Below are 14015 nucleotides of genomic sequence, written 5' to 3'. Positions count from 1 at the left end.
AGTTCAGCATCGAGAAATTTGCAAAGACAAGAATCATTCATGATGAAACATGCACAATGAAAGCAGCACGATAGATACTACATAGTAGTCGGCATATCTTACAAAAGAGATCATGCATAGAGTTCGGTACACATAGTTCAGTACATAGGCTAATACATCATAGGCGGCACGCAGGCTCGCGGCGAATGCATCTAACACTAATAAGGAAGCCTACATCAGTCCCAGGAGGAACTGTGGAGGTACGTGTAGCCTGATAGCTAGTAGTGACGCGAAGGGAAGACCTCCATGCGAGTAGCCTAGGGTCCGCGGATACTCTGGTGCGGAACCCGATGCGCAGGTGGCAGGAGAGGACCAAGTGCAGGAGAGTAGCCTCCCACATCTGGCCAGCCGACGCCCTGGGGCATCACGGTCCTGGCAGGGTAGATCACAGAATGCGACAGATCACCAGAGCGGACAGAGGGGTGCAACAGCGTCAGAGCACGATATAGGTGCTGACGGGTGGTGTACAGCTCGTGGCGAAGAGCTCGGTTAGCTCTATCCAGCCCATCAACATGCAGAACTAGGTTTTGATGGTCCAAGGGCTCTCGGGTGACAGTGGAGTAGGCATCAGTGTAGTATCCCTCCGCACCAACATCGGATGCGATAGCAATGTGCCTGAAGGGGGAGGTGTCCAACTCCTGATACTCTCCACGAAGACGTGTCAGAGCAGCATAAGCAGCATCGTGGACCACCATATCGATAGTCACTCCAACACCATGAGCAGTGTGCAGCACGGTAGTGGAGTCATACTCCCGAGAGTAGAGGTGGACGATGACACGGTACTGCTCCTGGTTGAAGTCCTGATACTCCTCATAGACGGTGTACTCAGGGTGCCAGCGATAACCCAGATAGGTCATCATCTCAACCAACACAGCAGGTGATCCCAAGGCACCAATGGCCGTCGTGTGGCGCACGACCTGTCTCATGGGTTCCATCTGAAAACAAATATGTTTTCATAGGAGTCAAATGACAATGTGGATAATGTTCAAACACTATTCTAAAGAATAACTAGGGCTTATCCAACTTTGGGGTGAACGTGGTCACGGGATCCTAGTGTTAGGGTTAGTAAAATTGTTTAACCCGAGAAGGAGAGAGTTCAGAGTCCCAGAGTAAGGATCAAGGAGTAAAAGATCCTAATACCACCCAGATGGCGGCGTGGGCCCGTAAGGCACACAACCATGTTAGTAAAAGTTTTTGTAATGTCTAGACTCGACTACGGCCAAGGAGTATGGAAGGGGGATTCCTACAGGCAGTCGGCTCTGAAACCAACTTGTGACGCCCCCAATTTGACCGTACACTAATCATACACGCAAACATGTACGATCAAGATCAGGGACTCACGGGAAGATATCACAACACAACTCTACAAATAAAATAAGTCATACAAGCATCATACTACAAGCCAGGGGCCTCGAAGGCTCGAATACAAGAGCTCGATCATAGACGAGTCAGCGGAAGCAACAATATCTGAGTACAGACATAAGTTAAACAAGTCTGCCTTAAGAAGGCTAGCACAAACTGGGATACAGATCGAAAGAGGCGCATGCCTCCTGCCTGGGATCCTCCTAAACTACTCCTAGTCGTCGTCAGCGGGCTGCACGTAGTAGTAGGCACCTCCCGAGTAGTAGTAGTCGTCGTCGACGGTGGCGTCTGGCTCCTGGGCTCCAACGTCTGGTCGCAGTAATCGGGTATAGAAGAGGTGAAAAGAGGGAGCAAAGCAACCGTGAGTACTCATCCAAAGTACTCGCAAGCAAGGAGCTACACTACATATGTATGCACTGGTATCAAATGGAATAAGGGTATCGTATGTGGACTGCACTGCAGAAAGCCGGAATAAGAGGGGGATAGCTAGTCCTATCGAAGACTATGCTTCTGGCCACCTCCATCTTGCAGCAGGAGACGAGAGTAGATGGTAAGTTCACCAAGTAGAATCGCATAGCATAATCCTAACCGATGATCCTCCCCTCGTCGCCCCGTGAGAGAGCGATCACCGGTTGTAACTGGCACTTGGAAGGGTGTGTTTGATTAAGTATCCGGTTCTAGTTGTCATAAGGTCAAGGTACAACTCTGGGTCGTCCTTTTATCGAGGGACACAGCTATTCAAATAGAGTAACTTCCCTGCAGGGGTGCACCACATAACCCAACACGCTCGATCCCATTTGGCCGGACACACTTTTCTGGGTCATACCTGGCTTCGGAAGATCAACACGTCGCAGCCCTACCTAGGCACAACAAAGAGGTCAGCACGTCGGTCTAAATCCTATGGCGCAGGGGTCTAGGCCCATCGCCCTTTGCACACCTGCACGTTGCGAACGCGGCCGGAAGCAGACCTAGCCTAGCAGGCGTTCCAGTCCAATCCGGCGCGCGCCACTCAGTCGCTGACATCACGAAGGCTTCGGCTGATACCACGACGTCGAGTGCCCATAACTGTCCCCGCGTAGATGGTTGGTGCGTATAGGCCAGTAGCCAGACTCAGATCAAATACCAAGATCTCGTTAAACGTGTTATCTTGAAGAAACTGCGAACGCCGACCAGGGCCAGGCCCACCTCTCTCCTAGGTGGTCTCAACCTGCCCTGTCGCTCCGCCACAAAGATCCACCTAGAGGGCCGTCGGGACAAAGGTCCTTTCAGCTCCCAATCCATGAATCACTCGCGGGTACTCCTCGAGCCAACCCGACTTTAATCATCACATGTATCATTTATAAAGTATAGGTATATACCCATGATCAACTCCCGAGTGATCACGACCCGATAGTATAGCATGGCAGAAGGACAAGAATGTATGGCCACTGATGATAAACTAGCATCCTATACTAAGCATTTAGGATTGCAGGTAAGGTATCAACAGTTGTAGCAACAATGACAGGCTATGCATCAGGATAGGATTAATGGAAAGCAGTAACATGCTACACTACTCTAATGCAAGCAGTATAGAGGAGAGTACACAATATCTGGTGATCAAGGGGGGGGCTTGCCTGGTTGCTCTGGCAAGAGAGAGTGGTCGTCAACACCGTAGTCGTACTGGGTAGCAGCGGCGTCGGTCTCGGTGTCTAGCGAGAGAGGAGGGGGAAGAAAAAATAAATATAATGCAAACAAATGCATGATGATGCATGACATGACAAAGCGTGATGCTAGGTGTGCCCTAACGCGGTACGAGGTGGTACCGGTGAAGGGGGGGAACATCCGGGAAATTATCCCCGGTGTTTTGCGTTTTCGGGCAGAGGAGCCGGAGGGGGAAAGTTGCGTGTTCGGTATGCTAGGGATGCGTGGCGGACGAACGGGTTGCGTATCCGGGTTCGTCTCGTTGTTCTGAGCAACTTTCATGTTGAAAATAATTTAATCCGAGTTACGGATTAAAAGATATGATTTTCTAAAGATTTTATTAATTTCTGGAATTGAATTAATAATTTAAATTAATTTGAAAATGGATTTATGACATCAGCATGATGTCATGCCGACGTCAGCAGTCAACGGGGGTTGACGGGTCAACCTGACCAGTGGGTCCCACTGGTCAGAGACACATGTTAATTATCCAAATTTAATTAATCTAATTAGAATTAATTATGGGTGGGCCCCACTGTGATTGACTGATTATTTAATTAATTAATCAATTAATAGTTTAATTAGTTGATTAGTTTAATTAATCCAAATTAATTAAGTTAATTATTTCTTTAATTAGTATTTAATTAATCAATTAGTTAATTATTATTATTATTATTTTATTACTCATTCATTCATTTTTTTTAAACATTCCAGGGGTGGGCCCCTATTGTCAGTGGCACAGGGGCCGTAGCGGGTTATGGGGCGGGTCGGGCGTTGCGGCGCCCGACTGGGCGTTCGCCCAGATCACCAGGGCGACGAGGCCCGGGGCAGTTTGCAGGCGCGGGTGCCGGCGAGGGCACGGCGGGGCGGGGCCGTGGCGAAGCTGGCGGCCACCGGAGGAGGACGCCGGGGCCGTGGAGGGGTGCGGCCGGACCACAACGGGGTGAGGAGGGAGCGGCACAGCGGCATCCAGCTGTCGGCAGCAGGGGCAGATGGAGTGCAGCGGGAGGGGACGGCCAAGGCGTGGCCACGGCGGGGCTCGCCGGTCGGCCGTTGCTCGCGAAGGGATCCGACTCAGTTGTGGGTGAGCAGGCGGCAGAAGGAGGAGAAGGGGAGCGAGGCGCGCGGTCTCGGACGGGGTCGGCGCGGTCCGACGCGTGGACGCGGCCGTGGGCGCCTCGAAGGAGCGCGGCCAGTAGGGGGCGCGACACACGCTCGGGTCCGGCCGGAGCGCAGAGAGGAGGAGGTCGGGTCAGGCACCGCGGCCGCGGCTAACATCGCGAGAGGGTGCAGCGGGGGAGAGGGAGGGAGCAAGGAGACGAGCACGGCGGCGGGGCTCACATTGCCGGTAGGGGAGTGGCAGCGGGGCGCGAGGTGGGGGTCGGAGACGTGCGCCGGAGGGGAGGCCGACCGGCGGGGAAGCGCTCCGGGCGGCGGTGGCCAATGGCGACGGGCGGTCCGGGCGGCGTCGAGCGGTTCCAGGCGGCGGTGGCCTCCTCTCGATCCCGATCCAGATCGGGAGAGAGGAGGGGGTGGAGATATTTTCAGGGGGGGTTGTGGGGTGTCGGTGGAGTGGGTGGGGTGGTGTAGGGGATAAGGAGTGGGGGTGGGTGGCCGGCTGGGCCTGGTGGGTTGGCACAGTTGGGCCACGGCCCAGGGGGGGTTTCTCTTTTTTTTTCTGTTTGCTTTTCCCTTTTGTATTTTCTTTCTTTTATTATTTTTCTTTCTGTTTTATTTCATTTTAGGGCATTTAGGTATTTTCTAAAAATATGTTTGCTGCACTATAATTACCCTCGTAATATTCGGCATCCACCGAACATTTTTGTTTCAACTTTAAAAAAAAGTTTTGTTGTTTGCCATTTTTTTGAATTGATTTTGAATCGGTTTGAACTAACGAAAGTTTAGCAATAGTAATCAAAGATGACATGGCATCATTAGGAGAGTTTTACTGTAGCTTAAATATCCAGGCGTCATAGTTGTCCATGCTCAATTGGACCCTCCTGAGCCGTCAGCTGACAAAACCATTGTCGACCCATCCACCATCAGACCGTCCGGTTCAGCTAACCCGCCAGTGTCTCCTGACCATGACGTTCTGATCACTGGCAGCAGATTTGTTGAGCTGGGTAATCTAACTGTGCTGGCCAGGCACTCTGCCAAACAGGAGGCCTTGGAAACGCAGAAAGTATGGTTTGATGTCTCTCACTACACTCATCTGAACATTAGTGACGTGTTGTCCGGCTATCTCAGTAATGTGCGTTCCAGCCGTGACTCGGAAATTGAGATGGTCAAGCAATTGCAACTGAAATATGAGGTATGTTCTCCGATTTATATATACTCTGCTAGCACCCAAGTCTTCAGATTATGATGAACTTGAATGATCTGTACACTTATGGTATAGGTTGATACCTTGTCTTTAGATTTTTCCTAAGTCCAACAGATTAGTATAAACTTCACCTGTAGTCCCCAAGGGCCTTCTCAATTTATCATAAATGAGCCGATACTTAACTTCATAATTGTCTTAAATCAGTCCAAATAAGTAGTGTGATCCGGTTCAACTTAAAAAACTTTCTGAATGTCATGCATTAGCCCCCAAGTGCCAAGCGTTGTTAGTTTGTAAAACACTTGGGACTTGAAGCATAGAAGAGTCATTTTGCATAAAAATTTCTTTGGCAGATATTAGCCCCCAAGTGCCGAGTGGTATTGCGTTGCAAAGCACTTGGGACTCCAATCATTATAACCTTTAATTAAATCTTAACACACTTGTGCATGTTTGTAGACCGCCCTAACTGAATTGGGCTCTCAATTGACAGATGCAAAGACCCGGCTGGCGGATCAAGAGGCAGAGATAAAGACTGCTAACTCCAAACTCCAATTGAGTCTCTCTGAAAATGAAAAATTGAAGACCAGTTTGACTGAGAAGAAGAAATCCAGGGCCGATGAGAAGACCTTGCTGGTACAACGTGCCGAGGCAGCAGAGGCGGCTCTTGAGGAGGTTACCACGGAGCTCACGGCTTAAAAACCGTGCGTCTCAAATGGTCTCCGCCATCTTCGGTGAGTCATTTGCATTAGTCACTTATACTCTATTTTTACCAAGAATAGAAAACGCCTGCTTAATCTTTGTGAAAATACCCATAGGTCCACGAAGTAACAATCTAAGTCAAAACAGTGTGATAAAACTGAAGGCGGTTTATACCTTGGTGGAGCAACTGTACACTGGGGCTCAATGGGCACTTGCTACTATCTCCCCTGCCAACCAAGGACCCATCCATTTGAGTGATGCTTTGAAGAAGCTATCCATCTTACCCGCCAGATTTCAAGAGGTCAAAAGGTCTTGTGCAAGAGCCGGAGCCTTGACTGCCCTGAGCCTTTCTAAAGCCTGGGTGCCGGATTTAGACCTGGTGGACGTGGCCAAAGGGTACCCTACCGTGAAGGAAGACATGACTCCGTTTGAGCAAGATGACTTTATTGCCTGTGTGAGGGGAGTTCGTCCTCAGGCTACCATTCTTGGTGAGGAGACCAACATCAACAAATATTAGACGGGTTTTGATATGGAAAATAAGAAGATAGTGACTCCCTCGTATAAAGTGACGGATCTGATCCCGCCTATTCGTCAACACACTTTTGCCCCGGAAATTGACCCGACCGGCCTAATTGACGATGAGGCTGAGTTCATTACTCTGAACAACTTTGAATGGTCCAATCCCAGCTTCCAAACAGTGGAGGGAGGTGAGCCGGCCAGGGAGGAGTCATAACCATCTGAATAATCTAGCTTTTTAGCTTAAGACCTGCTTAAGAGAGAAAACAGTCTAACCTTTTGGGCTCTCAATGCCTTGTAATAGGTTAGTTTGAAAACTGCATATTTTGCCTATGCCATCGTGCATAGAATGCTACATATGACTTTTTGCCCATGATGTCAATATATGCATTATATCCATGGTCACATCTGCAATGTTTGAATCTGTTACTATAAAAGATGAAAAAACTGTCCTGGCGGTTTAGCACTGGACGGGTCAAAACACCCGATATATGACTATGAAATTATCATAGTAGAAAAAATAGAACTAGATGTAAGATAAACAAGGCTGAAAAAACCTTTGATTAACGAAAAAACACAAATAAGTCTGTTCATGAATGACACTATCATACTTGTGTTCTTTGAATCTGGACTGCCGGTTTACATGACCCGAATGATGAGGTTGATAACCCAATCTTTTTTAGAAGTCCAGACTTCCATATGTCTGATGACTGTTATGCCTTGACGACTCATTGTCAAATAACCGAGTCGGTTTAATTTGAAACCATACTGACAGTTAGATTTGAGACGATAAAAAACAGTAAGACAAAACACTAGGCTTCAGACAATGTGAATCAAAAATTTAAATAAAAAATGGAGGCTTCTGATTCGAATACGATCAGTAAACCGGACCAAAGGGGTCAAGCTAAGATTCGAATACAATCATATAGCCCCCAGTGGCTTTGGCGTTGCGCCGATCAAGAGGGTACCGACGGTTATGTTCTCTTTGGTTCGAATACGACCTATGTTTGAACAGGAAGCCCCGAAATGACCTCGAGAGGTTTTTAACGAACCTGATTCGAATACGATCCAAGTCGGACCCAAAAGGGGTTAAGCTATGATTCGGATACGATCAAGAAGCCCCCTAGTGAGTTTGGCCTTGAGCCGATCAAGAGGGTTATGATAGCTATGTTCTCTTTGGTTCGAATACGACCTATGTTTGAACAGGAAGCCCCCAAGTGACCATGAGGTTTACGGCTAGATTCGAATGCGATCATGAGCCGGACCAAATGGGTTAAGCTAGATTCAGATACGATCAGCCCCCAAATGGTTGTTTTAAATAATGAGAATAATAAAGATATATGATCGTTTGAAGAGGAAAAGGACAGGAGTCCTGCTTTATTACTTATTATAATATATACAACGTCAAAAGTATGTACATGATGAGAGCCGATGGCTCAAGTATAGTATGGCCGAAGCAGAGCAATATTCCATGGCCGGCGGGTCTCCTCCTCCGACTTACGTGAGTCTTTGTGCTCTCGAACGTCAATGAGGTAATATGACCCATTGTTTAAGTTCTTGCTGACCACAAAGGGTCCTTCCCAAGGTGGGAGAGCTTGTGTGCATCAGATAGATCCTGGATGAGCCGGAGCACCAGGTCACCTTCTTGAAAGGTTCCGGACTTAACCCGGCGGCTGTGATAACGACGCAGGTCCTATTTGATAAATTGCTGATCGAGCCGCTGCCAAATCTCTCTCCTCATCTAACAAGTCAAGTGCATCCTATCGGGCTTGTTCATTATCAGCTTCAACGTAAGCCGCTACGCGAGGCGAGTCATGACGGATGTCACTAGGCAGAACTGCTTCTGCTCCGTAAACCATGAAGAAAGGTGTATAACCTGTAGACCTGTTAGGAGTGGTATTGATACTCCACAGCACCAAGGGTAATTACTCTACCCAACAACCCGGTGTCCGTTGTAAAGGAACCATAAGCCGGGGCTTGAGACCTTTTAGGATTTCCTGATTTGCTCTCTCAGCTTGACCACTGGATTGGGGGTGAGCTACTGACGAAACATCAAGCCGGATATGCTCACGTTGACAAAAGTCCTCCATGGCACCTTTGGACAGATTAGTGCCATTGTCAGTTATAATGTTGTGTGGAAAACCAAAGCGAAAGATCACCTTTTCCATGAACTAAACCGCCGTGGCTGCATCACACTTGCTCACCAGCTCTGCCTCAACCCATTCCGTGAATTTGTCAACTGCCACCAAAAGATGTGTCTTTTTATCCTTGGATCTTTTGAAACGTCCAACCATATCAAGCCCCCAAACCGCAAACGGTCGAGTGATTGGAATCATCCGCAATTCTTGAGCCGGTACGCGTGCTCATCGTGCGAACTTTTGACATCCATCGCACCTACTGACCAGATCCTCCGCATCAGCGTGAGCTGTTAGCCAGGAAAAGCCATGACGAAAAGCTTTAGCCACAAGAGACTTTGATCCGGCATGATGGCCACAATCTCCTTCATGGATCTCGCAAAGGATCTCTTGACCTTCTTTGGGGGAGACACATCGTTGAAATGCTCCAGTAACACTGCAATGATATAACTCACCATTGGAAATTGTCATCGACTTAGACCGCTGGGTTATCTGTCTCGCCATGGTCTCATCCTCTGGCAACTCGCCCCGGGTCATGTAAGCCAAATATGGCACTTTCCAATCTGGAATAACATGAAGAGCCGCTACCAACTGTGCCTCCAGGTCAGGAACGGCCAAGTCTTCCTCTGTAGGCAACTTGACAGAAGGGTTATGTAAAACATCTAAAAAGGTGTTAGGTGGCATCGGCTTATGCTGAGATCCCAACCGGCTTAAGGCATCCGCCACTTTGTTCTTTCTGCGATCAATGTGTTCCACCTGATACCCCTTAAAGTGTCCAGCCACAGCATCCACCTCTCGATGATAAGCAGCCATGAGAGGGTCCTTGGAATCCCACTTGCCTGACACCTGTTGAGCCACCAAATCCGAGTCGCCAAGGCACCGTACCCGGCTTAAACTCATCTCTTTAGCCATTCGAAGACCATGGAGCAAGGCCTCATATTCTACTGCGTTGTTAGTACAAGGAAACATCAATCTCAACACATAACAAAACTTGTCACCTCGAGGAGAAGTTAAAACAACTCCAGCCCCCGAGCATTCCAACTGTCTGGACCCATCAAAATGAATCGTCCAATATGTGTTGTCTGGCTTTTATTCAGGTGTCTGTAACTCCGTCCAATCGTTAATAAAAACCGACCAGTGCTTGAGATTTGATCACAGTACGTGGCACATACTTTAAACCATGAGACCCAAGTTCAATGGCCCACTTGGCGACTCGTCATGTGGCTTCTCTATTTTGAATAATATCTCCTAACGGAGCAGAGCTAACCACAGTGATAGGGTGACCCTGAAAGTAATGCTTGAGCTTCCAGCTTGCCATGAACACCCCATAAACAAGCTTCTGCCAATGTGGATACCTTTGCTTGGATTCAATGAGCACCTCACTGACGTAGTAAACCGGTCGCTGAACCAGATGTTCCTTGCCCATTTCCTTGCGCTCCACCACAATAGCCACACTGAAAGCATGTGAGTTAGCAGCCACATATAACAACAATGGTTCTTTCTCAACAGGAGTAGCAAGAACCGGCGGCTCAGCGAGCTGTCTCTTCAGATATTCAAAGGAAGAGTTAGCAGCGTCACTCCAGACTAAGTCATCTGTCTTTTTCATCATCTGATACAATGACATAGCCTTCTCACCCAGCCGACTTATAAACCGGCTCAAAGGTGCAACACGACCCGCCAGCCGTTGAACGTCATTGATGCACACCAGTTTAGCCAAAGATGTGATTGCCTCAATTTTATCCGGGTTAGCCTCAATGCCTTTGTTGGACACCAAAAAACCAGTTGGGACTCCAGTTGGGACTCCAAAAACACATTTGGCCGGGTTAAGCATCATCTTGTAGACCCGGAGGTTATCAAAGGTTTCCTTCAGATCAGCTACCAAGGTTTCCTTCTCTCTGGATTTCACCACTATATCATCCACATAAGCATGAACATTACGCCCAATCTGGTCATGAAGACAGTTCTGCACACATTGCTGATAAGTTGCCTGGGCACTCTTAGGCCCAAAAGGCATAGACACATAGCAGAAGGCTCCAAACGAAGTGATGCAAGCTGTCTTCTCCTGGTCCTTAATTGCCATATTGATCTGATGATAACCAGAATAAGCATCCAAAAAACTCAAACGCTCACATCCCGCCGTAGCATCAATGATTTGATCAATACGAGGGAGAGCAAAAGGATCAGCTGAACAAGCCTTGTTTATATCTGTGTAATCCACACACATACGCTAGGTGCCATTCTTTTTTAGTACAAGCACCGGGTTAGCCAACCACTCTGGGTGAAAACCTTCAACAATAAACCTAGCCGCCAAGAGCCGGGCTACCTCTTCCCCAACAGCCTTACGCCTTTCCTCATTAAACCGCCGAAGAAATTTTCTGACCAGCTTAAACTTTGGATCAATGTTGAGAGTGTGCTCAGCGAGTTCCCTCGGTACACCCGACATGTCAGAAGGTTTCCATGCAAAGATGTCCCGGTTCTCATGGATGAACTCGATGAGCGCACTTTCCTATTTTGGATCCAAATTGGCACTGATAATGAACTGTTTGGATGAGTCGCCAGGCACAAAATAAATCATCTTAGTATCATCAGCTGACTTAAATTTGAACGCCGGCTCATGCTCCGTAGTTGGTTTCTTCAAAGATGTCATATCCGTCGGGTCAACATTATCCTTATAAAACTTCAATTCCTCTATTGCACAAACAGACTCGGCGTAGGCAGCATCGCCTTCCTCACATTCCAGGGCTATCTTCCGGCTTCCATGCACTGTTATGGTGCCCTTATAACCTGACATCTTGAGTTGCAGATAAACATAACACGGCTGTGCCATGAAATTAGCATAAGCCGGCCGTCCAAACAGTGCGTGATACGGGCTTCTGATTTTAACCACTTCAAAAGTTAACTTCTCAGCCCTTGAATCATACTCATCCCCAAAGGCTACTTCCAGCTCAATCTTACCAACTGGGTATGCTGACTTACCAGGCACAACTCCATGAAAAACAGTATTGGATGTTTTAAGACTTTTATCAGTCAACCCCATGCGATAGAACGTCTCATAATATAGGATGTTGATGCTACTGCCTCCGTCCATGAATACTTTAGTGAACTTATATCCACCAACCTGAGGTGCCACCACCAAAGCCAGATGACCCGGATTATCGACCCGGGGAGAATGATCTTCCCTACTCCATACAATAGGCTGCTCAGACCATCTCAAATAACGTGGAACCGCCGGCTCAACAGCATTTATAGCCCTCTTATGAAGTTTCTGGACCCTTTTGCAAAAACTGGTGGTGAACACATGATATTGTCCACCGTTCAGCTGCTTTGGGTTACTCTGATACCCCGACTGCTGCTGCTGCTGACTGCCCTGGCCAGATTGCTGATTATAGCCGCCTTGACTACCTTGATGGCCCTGACCTGGAAAACCTCCACCGTGTGAGCCGGCGCCCGGGCCATGAAAGCCGCCACCACCTGAGCCGCCGCCAGGTCCATGGTTACCATCGAATATGTTAGAATTCTTAAAAGCCTTCATGATCGTATAGTATTTCCATAGATGGGTAGCTGGCTTCTCCCGGGTGCCTTGTCTTGGACAAGGTTCACTTATCAATTGCTCAAGGGTGGGACCTGACCCGCCAGACCGAGGGGGTGGCCTCCCCTTGCGTTGTTGATTGTTTCCCTATGCACTGGTGTTAGCGACAAACTCCAGACTACTGTCAGCCTTATGTTTATTACCTCCTTGATTCATCGGGTTGTGCTGGTGACCTTTTTCCATTGTCGTTCTTCTTCCCCTTCCCTGTTTTCTCTTCAACTGACGCGTTATCTTTGGTACTATCAGAATCGGCGTACTTGACGAGAGCCGCCATCAGCTGGCCCATGTCATTACAATCATGCTTGAGCCTCCCCACTTTCTGTTTCAGAGGTTCAAAACGGCAATTTTTCTCCAACATTAAGACTGCGGAGCTGCTACCTCTTGAGCACTTGCGTTGGTTTTCCCTTGAAGAGGAAAGGGGGTGCAGCAAAGTAGCATAAGTATTTCCCTCAGTTTTGAGAACCAAGGTATCAATCCAGTAGGAGGCTACGCGCGAGTCCCTCGCACCTACACAAAACAATCAAATCCTCGCAACCAACGCGATAAGGGGTTGTCAATCCCTACATGGTCACTTACGAGAGTGAGATCTGATAGATATGATAAGATAATATTTTTGGTATTTTTATGATAAAGATGCAAAGTAAAATAAAAGCAATGAAAATAACTAAGTATTGGAAGATTAATATGATTGAAGATAGACCCGGGGGCCATAAGTTTCACTAGTGGCTTCTCTAAAGAGCATAGATATTTTACGGTGGTTGAACGAATTACTATTGAGCAATTGACAGAACTGAGCATAGTTATGAGAATATCTAGGTATGATCATGTATATAGGCATCACGTCCGAGACAAGTAGACCAACTCCTGCCTCCATCTACTACTATTACTCCACACATCGACCGCTATCCAGCATGCATCTAGAGTATTAAGTTCATAAGAACATAGTAACGCTTTAAGCAAGATGACATGATGTAGAGGGATAAATTCATGCAATATGATAAAACAACCATCTTGTTATCCTCGATGGCAACAATACAATACGTGCCTTGCTGCCCCTACTATCACTGGGAAAGGACACCGCAAGATTAAACCCAAAGCTAAGCACTTCTCCCATTGCAAGAAAGATCAATCTAGTAGGCCAAACCAACTGATAATTCGAAGAGACTTGCAAAGATAACCAATCATACATAAAAGAATTCAGAGAAGATTCAAATATAGTTCATAGATAAACTTGATCATAAACCCACAATTCATCGGTCTCAACAAACACACCACAAAAGAAGATTACATCGAATAAATCTCCACAAGAGAGGGGGAGAACTTTGTATTGAGATCCAAAAAGAGAGAAGAAGCCATCTAGCTAATAACTATGGACCCGTAGGTCTGAGGTAAACTACTCACACTTCATCGGAGAGGCTATGGTGTTGATGCAGAAGCCCTCCGTGATCGATGCCCCCTCCGGTGGAGCTCCGAAACAGGCCCCAAGATGGGATCTCGTGGATATAGAAAGTTACGGTGGTGGAAATAGGGTTTTGGCTCCGTATCTGATCGTTTGGGGGTACGTAGGTATATATAGGAGGAAGAAGTACGTCAGTGGAGCAATAGCGGGCCCATGAGGGTGGAGGGCGCACCTGGGGGGGGGGGGGGGTTAGGCGCGCCCCCTACCTTATGGCCT

This window comes from Triticum aestivum, chromosome 5A, assembly GCF_018294505.1.
Source record: "Triticum aestivum cultivar Chinese Spring chromosome 5A, IWGSC CS RefSeq v2.1, whole genome shotgun sequence".
In the NCBI taxonomy this organism is placed as follows: Eukaryota; Viridiplantae; Streptophyta; class Magnoliopsida; order Poales; family Poaceae; genus Triticum; species Triticum aestivum.
Note: the sequence above shows the minus strand (reverse complement) of the source record.